Below are 15761 nucleotides of genomic sequence, written 5' to 3'. Positions count from 1 at the left end.
ATTTTTCCTGAAATATTTGGTATTTACAGTGGATTAATTATTTGTCTTCGAATTTTTAAATAGTATATGTTTGGCATTTATTAAATTGTTATATATTTACATAGCAAATCCAAATACTAATGATACTGAGTGTCACAATAATATTTATCACATGTCAAAAATAACGAGTGAAACAAATTACTAAAACAATTTTTTTCATATTAATTTGAAGTTCATATGCATATAAACTCAACACAACTGCACGCATTAGATATCGATAAGCTTCTTAATTTGATCAATGACTATAAATCACATTGGCTCTTCAATCAATCAGTAATAATTTATATTATCATATGATATATCATCCAAATCAAAATATAATAACATTGTTTAACCTTAAAATGGAGAACAATTAAATTTGTACGTGATGCCAAAGATATGTGGCTAAATTCAATTCAAGATTAAATAGCGAGATATGTCAATAAAATGAACAGAGAAGCAGATCTAACCGAATGTTAAATACGTATGGCCTCGGGTATAGAAACCGAGGTCGATACCCTTTTTGTTACAAGCTCTCACGAGGTATAATAAAAAATGAACTTAAGAACAGACGGGAACTGATTTAGTAAGATTCTTATGATTGTTGATGTAAACTATTTCTCTCCTTGCTGTTGCCAACCCTCTTCATGAATGATAACCTCTTCTTTATATAGTAGAGGAGTTTCAACCCTAGTACAATTCTAAATAAAGCAAGTAAATCTGGTGACAGCTGTATTGCCGAGATCGACGCCGAAATATCCGGGTGAGGGCGAATATTTCGGTCTCCCGCTAATGGCAGTCAATCGCTCTTCCTTTATCGCCTCATCCTGGCCCGAGCTCGAAGCCTCATTCCCGGTGAGACGGTCGTATTGTGACAGAGCATAACCATGACATCGGGAAACCGAGCGTGCCTGTGTCCTCGGTTTTACCCGTATACAGATAGTCCCCCCATTTCCCGAGGTACAGTTAGTGACGGCGGGGAATGGACCCTGAATAAACTGAGCAGCCGCCTCCAATTACCTAGGACGGGACCTTTAAGTCAAATCTCACTCTGCCCGATGCTGGGTCATTATTACCCAGCCGCCAAATCTTTTTGGGGAATCCTCCTTGTATCAGAATTCTTGATACGCTACAGATCTCTTAAATCTCTTTCTATATAAAGCCCATGTCTTCTTTCTTTTCCATGCATCTGCACTTCTTCAAATCTCACTTTGTTCCACCTCAAAACCTACTGATATTCCTGCATTGAGCCCATAATACTCTTCAGATCTTCAATCTTCTTGTTCCAGGGTGAGAATACCTTTTGTTAAGGAGGACCTTCCACGATCATGGCTTACGTACCGTTACTGACTCAGGGTGAAGATCAGCCTTCATTCATGCCATCGGCTGGAGTCGCTGACTCTGATAGGGAGTTGGAATCTATTGCTGCTGGTATTGTTCCGTCGGATTTTATTTATACGAACGACTGTGAAGTGGTTCACCATCTTGACTCGGTGGAAGATTTCAAATCTTGTATCGGTGATAACGCCATTACTACGGTCAGAGAAGATTGCCATCTAGGCGCAGACGTCGATCTTCTCCCCGTTGGGGAGGGTGTGAAAATAAATCATCATGTTGCCGGTTATTCGCTATTATACACTTATCCCTTCGCCATAAGGTTCACCCTCTCTGTTCATAGAATAATCGAGGACTTCGCCGTCGATATCGAATATGTATCGGCGTATCGCCCGCAAATTTGGAGGCTCGTGTTCTGTATTGAGAAATTGGCCAATGCGGCCGGAGTTGCTTTTATCCTCGATCATTTGCTTCATTTATATTTACCTCGGGTGATCCGAGGGGGAATTGTTCAGTTGCTTCCCAGGGGAAGTCGAAGCCTAATCGACCCTGAAAACGATTATGATCGAGGATGGCTTTATCGGTTCGTGATGATACGCATTGTTCAACTTCACCGTCCATCGTCTGTCGATTTTTCTGAAGTGTGGAACCCTTCAGCGGATCCAGTTGAGCCCACGCTCGAAACTACTATTTTTGAATGGGTGGTTGCCCTTCTTCGGGCTTCTCGTAGCTTAGGCAGTTTTTGGAGAAGAATGGCACCCGAAGGGTGGAAAGGCAAAAACCACGGTAACTTCTTAATCTGATCGTTTCGACCCCTATTTCCCTGTATTATTATCTTAACTCAATACCTTTAGTTTCCAGGACTTCGGATGAGGAGGGCTTCCAAAGGAAAGTCGGTAGCCGAGGACGTAGTTCGAGGAAGAAGAACACCCGCTCCATCGAGGCCACCTAGACGCAGAGAGGCTGGAAGTTTTTCCGTTATACATTCGGGAGTTGGATCTTGAGTTTGAACTCGCCATATTATGGGGACCCATCAGGAAATGCCTTCGGGTGAAACTACACCAGTGATTGTGCTCGATGAGGAAGATTTATCGGGATTGGATATCCCTGGGTCGTCCACCTCTGGTGCAAATCACGGGGACATCTAATCGGTATCACCCGTCATTGCCGCATCCTGTGGATAGACTCGGAGATCTCATCCTCCAACTTGTTAGGTTGAGTAAGGGTGTGGCTGCCTTATTTTGTTTTCCCATTACTGGTCGTAGAGTAGGGTTTCTTCTGCTTTTTCTGATGTACTGATGTATCCGGCATAGTCGGAATTTTATGAAATGGAAAAAATCTTTAATGGAGTTTTGCAAATTGGTTGTTATTGGACTTTATTGAGCATTCCATGTGTATTTTTTGTACCCAAACCTTCGTATATGCTCTTGTTGTATTCGATCAGTAATCATTTATTCCATAATCCGAAAGAACCAGCATGTTTTGCTACCGGCCACCATAATCGAGCATCTTGTGATTAAACTCGGCCACGACCGGTTCGAAACAACATCCTCTGCGAAATATTCGGAAGCTTTACTTGATCATGGAGGTGTTCGTACGAGGTCCCGATCTAGGTCTCTTCGGAAGGTCGACCTGTTTAAGCACGATCTGTTGGTTGAGCGGACGCCCCGGTTCCTTCTCGCGTACGCTTCCCATGATTAGATAGGATCAAGGTCACATCCATCACATCCGTCTGACATCGACACGTGTCGAAGCCCCATTAGCTCTGAAAACGGTTGCGGAAGGTAAAGCGTCTCGGTCCCACTCTATAAAAGCAAGTTTTCCCCTTCTTTTTTCACTTTTCAACTTTTACCAAAGGGAATTTTTACCTTCGTGTGCTCTGAATACTTTGATCTTCATATCTTCAAACCTTCAAACCTCCATATCTTCATATCTTCTTCTTAATTTCCTGTTCAATCTTCAAATCTTCATTTTAAACCTTCTTATCTTCATACTTTCAAAATGACGAGCAAATCTTCAAAGGCTAAGGCCGGTGAGACATCTTCAGCTCCTAAACCAGAGCCACTGCTGACTGACTCGTTCCTCAAGACTGTTCGACCATTCGGGACTTCAAAGTTGAGAAACCTTCTCAACAGGGGGATCGAGGTGTCGAAATATCAGCCTATCTGTACACGATACCCCCGAATAAACTCGAACGAGTCAAGGAAGATTGTGGGTGGAAAGGTAAGGAGGTCGTTATTCCCGACCAAGATGAGCCCATATCGACCTACGTGGAAGGGTACTTAAGTGTTTATACTTACCCTTTCAACTTCACCACACGTGACCCTGTGGTGGTCGATTTCTGCAAGCGGTACGAGATCACCCTCGGCCAAATTCACCCGTCATTTTGGAGGATCGTTGTGCTCCTCCGTTATTTTGCTACAAACGTGAACATTCCGTTCACGGTGCACCACCTACTTCGACTATATAGCCCCGTGTCTTCAGAGGGGGAATGATAAAACTTTCAAAATGAGCTGCAAAAGCGCCCTTCTCCGGTCTGGACGAAGATAGAGACGGAGGCTGGCAAGGCAGGTTTGTCCGAATCAGAACAGTGGATCTGATCCTCATTGACAAATTGCCGTTTCCCGATAAATGGAACCCAAAACGTAAGTAACTTTAAGTCGATACGATTCGGCCGCGTGCCTGCACCGATACTGAACTTTTTATTTATTCGTGTGTATACAGCGCTTATCTGAACCCTTAGTGCGGTTCCTAACCTCGACCAGTGGATTGAAAAAATATGTTCCCAACTTACTTATGCCGAACGTACCTGGAGGCATTTATCCTGGTCCCGTTGGGAGGTCGGGACCCATGGTAAGTCTTCTCCTTAGAGCGTCGTCCTTTTTACTCTGTGTAATATGCCACGTTAGTTAGGTAATGACTGTTCTTCTCTTGCTTCACAGGTTTGTCAAAGGCCACCAGAATTCGGGGCCAGGAAACTACCGAGACCTCAGCTGATGAGCAGGATGTCGAAGCTCCGGGTTTGGGAGACCTAGTTGAAACGAGGAAAAGAAAATCCTCCAAATCATCTCGAGCTCCTTCCCAGTCTAGGAAAAGATCGAAGGTCATTATTTGAGAAACTTCATCGGAAGATATCTCGGCCCGTGTTTTGGACGCTGAGGTTGTTGGCCAATTATTAGACCATTTTGACGATGATGACCAGGCGTTGGGTGGGCATCGTCTTATTGACGAGCCCCTTGAGCATGATTTGACTGATTCTGTTGCAATCACTCCACCATTGGTGGAAAGCTCAAGTCGAATTCCAGCTGGGTCGAGTGGCATCTCGAGGTCGACGGAGGCAGGATCGTCAGGTCGAAAGTCGGGGCCTCCGATCACACTTCTACTCGAAGTACTGGAAAACTGCCAGCCGTAGCCGCTGGATCGAAGGCAACTTCATCGGTATCAGGCTCTAAGGTACCTACTATTCCGCCTTTATATGGTATTGGTTCTGTCCTTCCGATACAAGCTGTGGCCTCATCTGAAATGATAATTTGCATACAGGATTTTTCGCCGCCATTGGTGGATATTCCTGCCGATGATGAAAAAGCCAAAGGCAAGGTGACCGAGCAAAGGGCGGCCGGTCATGGGGTTTATGAGATACCTGCTCCGGATATGTCGGGTTTCAAGCATTTGCCTATCCTGGTAGCCGATCATTTCGGGGTTAATTCCGATCCCAGGTTGGAGAAATCGTTTCCTGCCCCTAGTATCGACCCGAATCGGAAGAGGCTAATCACTTTTAAAGTGCGGGCCGATATGAACATTCTATCGGGTCCTGTTGAGGTATCCAGCTATTTGTACCCTCTGGTGTCCCAAGAGGACCGTAAGAAAATGGCCAAAGTCAGCAAATCATGCCTTTTCAACGAGCTCAGCATGCATTGAATCGGGTAAGTCTCGTCCTTATGTTCTTTTTCCTCAGCTTTTAATTTCATGCCTCATTTTAATAACCGTTCCTTTTCCCCTTATAGGCCTTCGTGCTTCACCATGCAAGCTTCGACCGGCTTAGGCACGAAGTGGGCCGACTCAAGGAGGGGCTCAAAAATAAGAGTCAGGAGATGGACGATCTCATGAATCTATATGAGAAGAAGTTGCAATATATCTCGTCTCTCTCTGATCTTTCTATCCTTAAATCGGATTTAGCAGCGGCTCGAAACGAAGCTGCCGAGGCCAAACGGGAACGTGACCAGTTGGCAGAGAAGGTAAAGGCTTTCGAAGTTTACAATAAATCTTTAGTAGCCGATGCTAATAACCTGGCTTCTCAGGCCCGAGCTTATGTTAGCCAGATTGATCAACTTCGGGCAGAGCTTAATGGGATCAAGCCCGAGTTTAATGCCCTCCACGAAACGACCATCTGTGTTGTGGCCGAACGTGATGTTCTCCGGGAGCAATTTCGGGCGTCGGTGGAACAAATGAATGGCCTTATCTCATTACTTGTTGCGGCCGAAATGGAACGGGATCGATTGAACCGGGTTATCACCGATCTGCAAACTGAGCATGGAATGGCTCTTGACCAGATCTCGGGTTACGATGACATGTTAGAGCAGTACAAGGCCGATGTGACTGCTGCCGGAAAGGCCAGTAATCTTAGAGCTGAGTACGAACGGTGCTTGTCCAGAAGGAAGACCCTCGAAGAAGTTCAAGCCACTGGTGCGGACTTATCAGATCTGATCGACGAAGCCAAGAAGCTTGAAGTGGAAGCAAAGGCTGCGTTCGACCCTGAGGATTTGGATATCGACATCGAGTCAGCCGATGAAGAGGTCGAGGGGTCAGATGAAGATTAGGTTCGGGACCTTGTGTCCCTTCTTTTGTTTTTATACCTTTGTTTTGAGGCCACTATTCCGAGCCTTTGTAAATCTACTTTATATATGTATGAATCAAAACTTGTATTTGATATTTGCAAAGTACTCCTCGGTTCAATGTTTTGTTCGGTTTATGCCTTCATTATAATTTGCCATATTATTTCGGCTAGGATAAAATTCAAATGGTAACGGCCCATAATTGGGTTTTAGTCCGTGTTGTCGTTAGTCGTTGCTTTATTCATAATTTGCAAGACAGACTCGATCATGATAATTTTGCGTTTTTAGACCGTGGTCTTTAACCGTTTTAGTAGCAAAATTTTTCGAGCTTGCATATGTTTTTTTAGACCGTAGTCTTTTAACTGTTTACGCCATAGTTTAGACCGTAGTCTTTAACTTTTATGCCATAGTTTTTCGGTATTTGGCAACATCGGATCCTTTTGATCGAAGTAAGTTTTTTATTGAAAAAACCGGCCAGAGATGCATTCGCAATTATTGCCACGACAAGAACAAACTAAGTGGATACGATTCAATCGATCGTTTGGTCCTTACATCTGATCCTATCGTTCAGGCCTTGGCTTTTACATAGTTATCACTTAACCCATGGTATAATAGTCCCCTAGTATTTGAGTCCGAAGTATGAGGGCTCGGGTACTATTAGCGCGGTATGTGTTATCCCCGGTCTCCGATCTTTGATCGATATGCTCTACATGTGTAGCACGCTGTTCGGCGCTGCCTCATTAAAAATCTTGCCGAAAACCCACTTCGGGACAAAATGATCGAAGGGAAAAAGAGTGCAAAGACGTGCTTTCAGTCCTAAGTCCATGACTTCCGAGTATCCGCTGTGCTGTTTCGTTGTCCCTCGGGTTGTATCCCTGCATGGTTAGATCGAGAGAGAAGAACGCAAAAGAAAAGTTATTCGTACCTTTAACAGTAATATCGTTTTAGGTGTGCCACATTCCAGTTGTTTTTCAGCTGTTGTCCGTCTTCATTCTCGAGCTGATAAGAACCCTTTCCGGTTATTCCAGTGACTCGGTACGGTCCTTCCCAATTCAGGGCTAGTTTCCCTTCATGAGGGTTCTTCGTATGAAGTGTGACCTTCCTTAGTACCAAGTCCCCAATTTGAAAATGTCTGAGGTTGGTCCTCCGGTTATAATACCTTTGCATCTTCTGTTTTTGTGCGGTTATCCGGTTATGAGCAGCTTCCCTTCTTTCGTCTACGAAATCCAGATTGACGGACATTGCTTCATGGTTTGAGTTCTCAGTGGCATAATGGAATCTTAAGCTTGGCTCACCAACCTCGATGGGTATCAGGTCCTCGGCTCCGTATACAAGGGAAAATGGGGTCTCCCCGGTACTTGATCTTACCGTTGTGCGGTAGGCCCATAAAACCTCAGGCAGAACCTCCTTCTATCGGTGCTTAGAACAGGCCAGTTTCTTCTTTAAATTTTGCAATATGGTTTTATTGGTAGACTCGGCCTGACCATTCGCGCTCGGATAATATGGGGTTGATAAGATTTTCTTGATTTTGTATTCTTCAAAAAACTTGCTAACCTTGCTACCTATGAACTGCTTCCCGTTGTCACACGCGATCTCCGCTGGTACCCCGAATTGATAGATTATATGGTCATCGTAAATGAAATCAATGACCTTTTTTTTCCCTGACTTTCTCGAGTGCCTGTGCTTCGACCATTTAGAGAAATAATCAGTCATAAGTAAAATAAATTGCGTCTTACCTGAGGCCCATGGCAAAGGTCCCACTATATCCATGCCCCATTTCATGAATGGCTATGGGGAGAGGACCGGATGGAGCTCTTCCCCGGGTTGATGTATTGACGGAGCGTGCCTTTAGCATTCGTTACATTTTCGAGCGAAGGTTTTGGCATCTTCCTCCATCTCGTTCCAGTAGTATCCTGCTCTGATTAGCTTGTGGACCAATGAATCGGCTCCCGAATGGTTTCCACAAGTTCCCTGGTGAACTTTTCTCAGAACATAGTCGGTATCTCCTGGTCCTAGGCATCTCGCTAAGGGGCCGTGGAATGACCTTCGGTACAGCTGGCCATCGACCAAACAAAATCTAGCTGCCTTGGTTCGGAGGGCCCTTGATTCCTTGGCATCGGATGGTAGCTTTCCTATTTGGAGATAGTCTATGTATTTGTTCCTCCAATCCCAAGTGAGGCTGGTCAAGTTTATTTCGGCGTGGCCGGAACAAGGCATCTCAACTTTACCAGAACACATTAAATTGTGTAAATATTATATTGCTAAAAGGATATCCTATATTCTCAGCTGGACATTTTACATAACTGAAGTTCATAAGATAAAACATTTAAGCAAAACTGTTAAAATCAAAGGATGGGTTCCTAAGGATAAACCATCACCATCATTAAAAGGAAAGCAAGCAGCATCAACCAGTGGCAGCAAAGGATCCAAGGAATCCAAAGCAGAATTAAAGGAAAAGCTACTACAGGCTTTGAACAGACTAGACGAAGCAAATCCCCTAGAAATCCAAGAATTACTAGACTCTGCTTCATCATCAAACAGCGACAACGGAGACATGCTAGAACCACACGGAATGGCTCAAGCATACCTTGTAAGTTCTTTTTAAGACTGTGTCTACTGTTATAGCTCCTAATATTTGGTTTCTATGGTGTTCATTAAGATAATTATCCCACCAATTTTTTAACGTTCCCGTGAAACCAGAAACAATCATTGTTGCTGCGTGTCTATCACCAGCGCTTCTAGCTTTGTATGCTGTTATAGCAATACCCATTTCATGTAGCTTTTTATAGATTTGGCTTTCTGCTAAGCCATCTATATTCCATTCACTAATATCTGATCCACTGTGTGCTACACTAGTTAGATAGATGTCTTCCTCAAGTTGGACATCTGGAAACGACGGTCGTTTGTAATAATTCTTTTTTGTAGGATGTTTTAATCCTGTTAATTTTAAGATTTCTTTAGAATCTTGAGAAGCTGATTTAAGGACTTGGGTGGTAGGAGTCTTATTAGCTAATTCTTTCCACCTTCTTACTTCATCTTCTAATTCCTTAATATTAAGTTTCTTATTTTTATCTTCAGAGATGTTTTTACTAGAAGTTGCTTTACTAGCAATCTTAGCTTCAGATATCTTTAACTGTTGATTGATCCTTTCAAGAATTTTTTGATCATCAACGTTAAATTCTTTTAACTGTGGAAATTTAGTATATTCCGATAATTTAATTATTGGATGTTTCTCCAAACTTGTTTCTCCAATATTTTTTACTGGAACTTCATGCTTGTTAGTTTCTTTTACTATTTGTTTAGAAACTGTATGTAATAATTGATTAGTGTAATTATTTTGTTGGATTATCTTGTTGATATCCTTACTTTTAATTTCGGCTTTAGAATCCATACCTTCCCGCTTAAAGGGTGAAGCAGTTATGGTTTCTTTTCCTACTGGTATAATAATTTCTTCTAATGGCGGAATTGTGGTCTCTTTTGTTCCATTATTCCTGGTGTACCATTTATTTATAACCATGGATAAAGATTCCTTTTTAGGAAATTTTCCTGTTTTTCTAAACCATTTGAAGAATTTTATATTCCTCTTAAGTCTTTTTACGTCATTATACCATTCTAATTTATGTTTATATTTAGTTTCTAGATCATGGGTGTTTAGATACCAATCATACATTGTTTTATGACTACTCATTTCTTTTTCTAAACCTTTGTAATCTGGTTTAAAATTTTTACTTCTAATCATGCCAAAGGTATCTTTTACCTCTTCTTGTATATTCATTTCACTAGCTGTTGGACTAGTTGAATTATTATCGAACTGTTGATAATAAACTTTTGGAATAGTTTGTCTAAAATCTACTCCTTTTAGTTTCCTATTAACTTCATCCATTATTGGATCATACCTAGTACTCTGCTTGGTACTAATATTTTGACTAGAATTTTTATATGAACCTATTTCTTCCTCCGGGGGTTTGGAAGGAGAAGGTCTTGAAAAGACATTCGATGGCCGGACGAAGGTCTTGAATAAGACATTCGGCTACACAAGATGATTCATTCATCGAGTTAGATCTAAGGAACTTTAGGTCTATAGATCCATCAGGGTGTTGAATAACTTGCTCAATAGTTGAACTCTCTGGTTCAGCTTTTGGCTGAGTTATGGCGTTAAATCGCCATTCATCTTTTGATAAAATGTCATCCCATTTTATTAATTTTGGGACAAAGGTACTACTATGTTCTTGGCTTGATTCCATGAGCATAGTGACTCCTTTTGGACTTACAATTTTAGCTTTTGGGGCTAAGGTAGTTTTCATTAGTCTGTAATATATCCTGTATATTACAGCTATTTCTTTTGTATTAATTTTGCTATTCATGTTTCTTGTTTTTATATTAAGGGTTAACGTATCCAGTACGTTCTGATCATTAATGTTAACTGAATAATTAGGATAACAATTAAAGTATACCGGGCCATTAGCTAGGTTACTTTGTAATACTCCTAATAATGAATCTTCAAAGTTTAATAATCTATCATCTCTTAATAAGAGACATAAAGGCGTATCTAAACCTAATCAGAAAGAGGTTTGACCGCAACTTGGACAAGTCCTATGTGTAAGAAATTAAAATTTCTTTGATATCTTTTAATATCTTGAACTTGTAATAATTTAATAGTTCTAAAGAACTATTGATGGCTATAGTAGATTCACTAGTTTTGATGTTGTAACTTTTTACAAAATCAAACTTTCCTGTGTTATAGATTGATCGGAATGGTTCCTTTGGGATATTCCAATTCTGTAAATCATTTTCTACTTTAGCTATCCTTGTAGCTACCGCTGATAAATTGTTACTATTTATTTCCTTATGTTTATCTAAGGATAAATTACTCATTAATAATGATCTGAATATTTACGAAGCTGCCTTACGTGCCAACGCATATTCATCTTGTTTATTATCAAGCTATCCATTTTAGCTTGTATCTGGGCTTCTAGATCCCATATTGCATTTATTATAAAATCTCTTGTGAGATGCCTCTCACTATTGTTATAGGCTTCTAAGAACCTAGGATTTAATAACATTCTTTTGAAAGCTAAATCTGAGTGTAAAGAATTAATCTTCTTTACTTTCTTGTTTATCTTTCTCTTATAATCATAGATTTCTTCATTATAGAAAGCTATTTTTTGAAAATAAGGTATTGTTTTCATTGTTGAAAATAATATTTTCTTTTTATAAGAAAGGTTGTAAGGGTATGATATACCTCTTATGGGTATGTCTACTCTCACTGTTCATCTTCTTCTATGTTCTTCTAAGGGAGTTAACAGTTGTACTGTTTATCTTTCTTATTCTTAAATGTACTGTTTCTCTAGTATATTTAGTGTCTATGTGTCTTGTCTATGTGGTCTTGGGACTCGGTCTCTATTCTATGTGGTCTTGGCGACGGAACACCAATTGTCTTTTTTTTTTTCCCTAGCGGCCTCCCTTGCCTTTACCTCACACTTTGACTCGTTTAACCACAAGGAAGCTTGCCAACGTCCGAAATCGGGGATTATCCGATTACCTCACACTAAGACCTCAAGACTATGTCTTAACCCTTATGGGAACCTCACACTAAGACCTGGACACTTGGATAGTATTTTGACACTAGAGAATAAACACATTTAGGGATAAGGAAGACAAACAGTAGTTCTGGACTACCAACTGTATAAGAACATATTAAAGATTATAACAGGATTTCGACAGAACCCTAGGTAGTACGAGGGGTTTAGCCACTCATACTTGGCTCTGATACCATTTTTGGACTGATCTTTTACAGGCTAAAACCATTTACTTAAAATAAAGTAAATTAAATGCGGAAAATAATTAAAACATTAAATACTTACAAAAGCTTGGAGCTTTTTATTTCACCATTGAAGGGATTTTTACATGGAGAGAAGAGAGGAGAGGGAAAGGCTTATTTCAGAAATCGGGGGTGATTTTCTGATGCCTTCTATGTTTACAAGTGAGAGCCTTTTATAGGCCTCTGACAAATAATTGGCATTCTAAGATGCTTACAAGTGGACGGCTATCTTTAAAGATGCCATTCTGCTTTTTGAAAAGTTGGACGGCTACTTTTGATAAAGCTTGTCGGCCACCTTTCTTCTTTTTGACTTTTGCCTTTTGCTTTTCAGAAGAGGCAAATTAAATTTGGTTTATGGGCTGGTTGTGAACTAGGTAGTGCAGTCATGGGCCTAAATGGTAGGTTAGGAAATTCAGCTAAGGCTGAATACCTATTTGGGTAATTGGGCCGTGTTTGGTTGGGCTTTTTACCGGAAAGGGGAGTTTGGGACTCCGGCCTCATTCGTCCCCTTGTAGAAATTCCCTTGTAAGAAAATCTGGTAGATGATTTGTATCACCTTTTATAAATTCAATTTCAAAATCAAAACTGGATAATAGTGCTTGCCATCTGGCAAAAATTTGCTTGGAAACAAGATTTTTAACATCTTTTTGTAAAATCTCTTTAGCTGATTTGCAATCGACTCTTAGTAAAAAAGATTTGTTTATCAAATCATCTTGAAACTTTGTAATACATAGTACTATAGACAAAATTTCTTTTTTGACTGTACTATAATTCTTTTGAGCGGAATTCCAGATTCCAGAAGTATAACGGACCAATTGTTCTTGAGAATTCGAAGAGACTCTTTGTTTAAGAATTCCACCGTATCCTTCATTAGAAGCATCGGTTTCGACAATCATAAAAGCATCTGGATTTGGAATACCTAGACATGGTAGTTTTTTGACAATGGTCTTGATTTTTCTGACCGTATCTGTTTGACTTTGACTCCATGGGACTGGATTCTTTTTGAGACGCTTGTAGAGTGGTTCACAGATCTTTCGTACATTTGGTATGAAATCTGCAACATAGTTAAGACTTCCTAAAAACCTTTGTAACTGGGTTTTATCAGGAATTTCATCTGGAAACTTGGATGAGAACTCAATGGCTCTACAAATGGGTTTATACGTACCTTGGTAGAGGTCATGTCCTAAGAACCTAATTGTTGTTTGAAACAACTTAATCTTCTTAGCACATACCACTAAACCATTATGTTTAATAATTTTAAAGAAAACGGTTAAATGTTTAAAATGAGAATCAATGTTCTCAGAAAATATTAATACATCGTCTATGTAGACTATAGACATATGACTGTAAGGGTTAAATATATTATTCATTATATTCTGAAATTCTGACGGGGCATTTTTTAACCAAAAGGCATAACGTTCCATTCATATCGAAAGGGGACATTGAAGGTCAAGTTTTTATATTTATCCTTTTCATCTATTTGGATTTGCCAAAATCCCGATTTCATATCAAACTTACTATAGACGTTTGCCTTGTAAGTTCTTTTCAGCTGAAACAAATAGACTTGACCAGGATCTAGAATGTTTCCGCAAACGCTAGCCTCCTTTCCATGTAAGCATCTACATAAGCTTCCTATGTGGCAAAAGTAGTTCCAAGTGGCACCTAGGTGGCGTGATGATGTGGCGGGTCATCTCAATATGCTTAAAAAATTGATTGAGTTTGAGGATAAAAAGAAAAGGCAATAGATAAGAAGCGTAATGCTTTAGAGTTTGAACGCAAGACATATTGTGTTCCGTTCATTCAATGCTTGCAATGGATTGGAAACATAAAAATAATTCTCACTCTTTGGCCTTGGCAACCTTTTTCTTTTCAATCGCTTCATGGCTATAGAATAAATAAAGAAAAAATCTTTAAGAATTACAATGGCCCCTAGTATATCGCCCAAAATGTTTTTTTAAGACTCTTAGAAATGCAAAAAGTTGGAGAAGAAAAGGAGTTCTTAATGTATGCATTATTGACGGCACTTTATTCTACTCCATTCCCATTTTTTTTGGTGACATTATTAACATTTGAAGAGTCAAAATATTTTTTTTGGTGTTAATTTTTTACTTTTTGATTTTTTTTTAGATATCCCAAAATTTAAATATTATGATTTATAGTATTTCTTCAACAATTTTTAAATATGGCATGATCACATCATGCCTATGCCTTCAACACATAGGAATCAAGCCAACAACCTTCAAGCTATCGGGGATGCATTTTGATGAAGTGGGTAGCTTTGAATGTTGAAGAAATTGCCCGGGTTTTCCCTTTAAATGGCCTGGTCTTTAATTTTTGCCTTAAATTGAACTTATGCTAGCAGGACATAGGTACTTTTAGGGCGCGGGGCATAATTTGTAGATATTATGATGCGAAAATATAAACTCATGCTCTACAAAAAAATTATTTGTTATTTGGCAAAAATTAAAGACCCACACAAAATGGGGACAATAGTGAAAATGACCCAATGGTATTCAACGAGAAGGCCAAAACCGGCAGCCCAAGTCCAATTGAAGAGGCCCAATTACACGTGAAGAGTTCAAGCACAAGGTGAAAAAAGCTCAAATGTCTTAACTTAACAGCCAAGGATTTCTTCAGTAAATTTTCGACCAAATGAGATCTCTTGCCCTTTTACAATTCGAATAGAAAAAATAAACTTTTTAGATCTCTTATGTGTTTTGTTTTCCAGATCTCTTACGTGTAAAAAACGAAGATCTTTTATAAAAGGGTCTATAAAGGCCCAAAAAACCATATCTCCCTAAATTTTCAGATGTCCTAGTAATTAACATTAGGTCTTATTTCATTAAGACTATACTGATGAATTATGACGCATTGTGAACTTCAAGGCGAATTTCTTGTTTCCTTTGAACTTTTGCATGTTTAGTTCGGTTTATTTTGGATTTTGATTTATTTGGTTCTCTTTACTGTTTTGTTTTGTTGGATTTTGTTAATCTGTAGATTATGATCTTGAAATTCTTATGAATTTGTTCCCGACTTCAAGTTGTTGCCTCATGTCTAAGTGCGATGCAAAGCCAAGTTCAAGATTTTGTTTTTGGTACATTGAAAATTTAATTAAATAAAATGCTTAAAATCTTTCATAAGCCACACAAATTAAATTTACTAGGAGAAGCCATTTCCTTTAGCACATTTTCCTTGATTATGAAATCCTCTTTAGCACCTCCTTCCAAATACATTTGAAAAATTAAACAATTTTCTTTGATTGTAATTTTCTCAAACCTTTAGCAATTTATTTTTCGTCCTAGAAAATGGTTGTCTCTTTTTGGAACAGTTGTATAGCAAATGACTTTTTAAATATCTTTTCTGTAACTTATTAAAGATTCCTTTTGAACATACTGAAAATTTTATAAGGAAACATTACACTACAATCTAAAAATTTGTAACTTATTGCAAATGTTAGATGACTGTCTATTGTTTTATCTGTAAGGTGGAACAATATATGAGCAAATATTAGACCCGAGTCTAACATTGTCCAAAAAATAACTTCCAAAAAACTATATTTGAGCAACTTTTAAAAATAGAGACAAAATCTAGCTGGAGCCTAAAAATAGGGACATTTTGATACCACACAGTCACAAATTTCCCCCCTTCAATTTACTCAAGTGAATACGATAACAACACTACTAGACTTCAATACCAAACAAGTTGAGAAATTTACTCAAATGAAAGGAAAAAGAAAAGGCAAAATTCATGGATCT

The 15761-nt window shown here is 39.4% G+C and overlaps 1 long non-coding RNA gene across 1 annotated transcript; it reads right to left on the bottom strand.

Annotated features, from left to right (window-relative positions):
* Nucleotides 1-562: 562 nt before the first annotated feature.
* LOC132066641 (uncharacterized) lies at nt 563-3482 on the bottom strand. The gene is made up of 2 exons (XR_009416894.1): nt 3192-3482; nt 563-839 (listed from the first exon to the last, which is right to left on the bottom strand). It is a non-coding gene; the product is annotated as an uncharacterized LOC132066641 (long non-coding RNA).
* Nucleotides 3483-15761: the final 12279 nt, after the last annotated feature.

The sequence above is a fragment of the Lycium ferocissimum genome, chromosome 8 (genome assembly GCF_029784015.1).
Source record: "Lycium ferocissimum isolate CSIRO_LF1 chromosome 8, AGI_CSIRO_Lferr_CH_V1, whole genome shotgun sequence".
In the NCBI taxonomy this organism is placed as follows: Eukaryota; Viridiplantae; Streptophyta; class Magnoliopsida; order Solanales; family Solanaceae; genus Lycium; species Lycium ferocissimum.
This window is presented reverse-complemented; position numbering and strand designations above follow the sequence as displayed.